Source organism: Temnothorax curvispinosus, unplaced genomic scaffold (assembly GCF_003070985.1).
Source record: "Temnothorax curvispinosus isolate PA1 unplaced genomic scaffold, ASM307098v1 QBEX01010444.1, whole genome shotgun sequence".
NCBI lineage: Eukaryota > Metazoa > Arthropoda > Insecta > Hymenoptera > Formicidae > Temnothorax > Temnothorax curvispinosus.
The window spans coordinates 200609-201171 of NW_020220224.1; positions in this window are offsets into that span (position 1 = coordinate 200609).

Here is a 563-nt window from a genome sequence, read left to right on the forward strand (position 1 = left end):
GATTCGTAATTCGTCCGTGTATTTCGGTAAAATATACGTCGCGCTATTATCATCTCTCCCTACCTATGAAACCTGATCTCGTTGCATGTAATATTTTTTTGCATGATTATAGAAACAGCTCTAAGTTCTTTATTTAAATAATTGATTACGCGGGATTTGTGTATAATCTTATTAGAGAAAAATCCATCAAAATTTAAAAATCTTGAGAGGACGATAAAATAAACGTGAGAAGGAACGTTTTGTTTAAAGTTTAAACGCATCGTAAACGTCGCTCGCGACATTTTATGCATCTTGAAATTTTTCGGGAATAACGTTTTATATTTTGACTCGCATTGTGCTGCTGCAAAATATTTTCTTTCTAGTGCGCCACACAGACGTGTTTGGAAAATTTCAAAACTTTTCAAAATAAACGACGTCTCTTGACCTATCCCACGCGACCGGATTCTGAACGATATGAACGTCTGTGCCCCTCTAAGCTCTCTCTCGCTCTCTCTCTCTCTCTCTCTCTCTCTCTCTCTCTCTCTCTCTCTCTCTCTCTCTCTTTCTCTCTCTCTCTCTCTCTC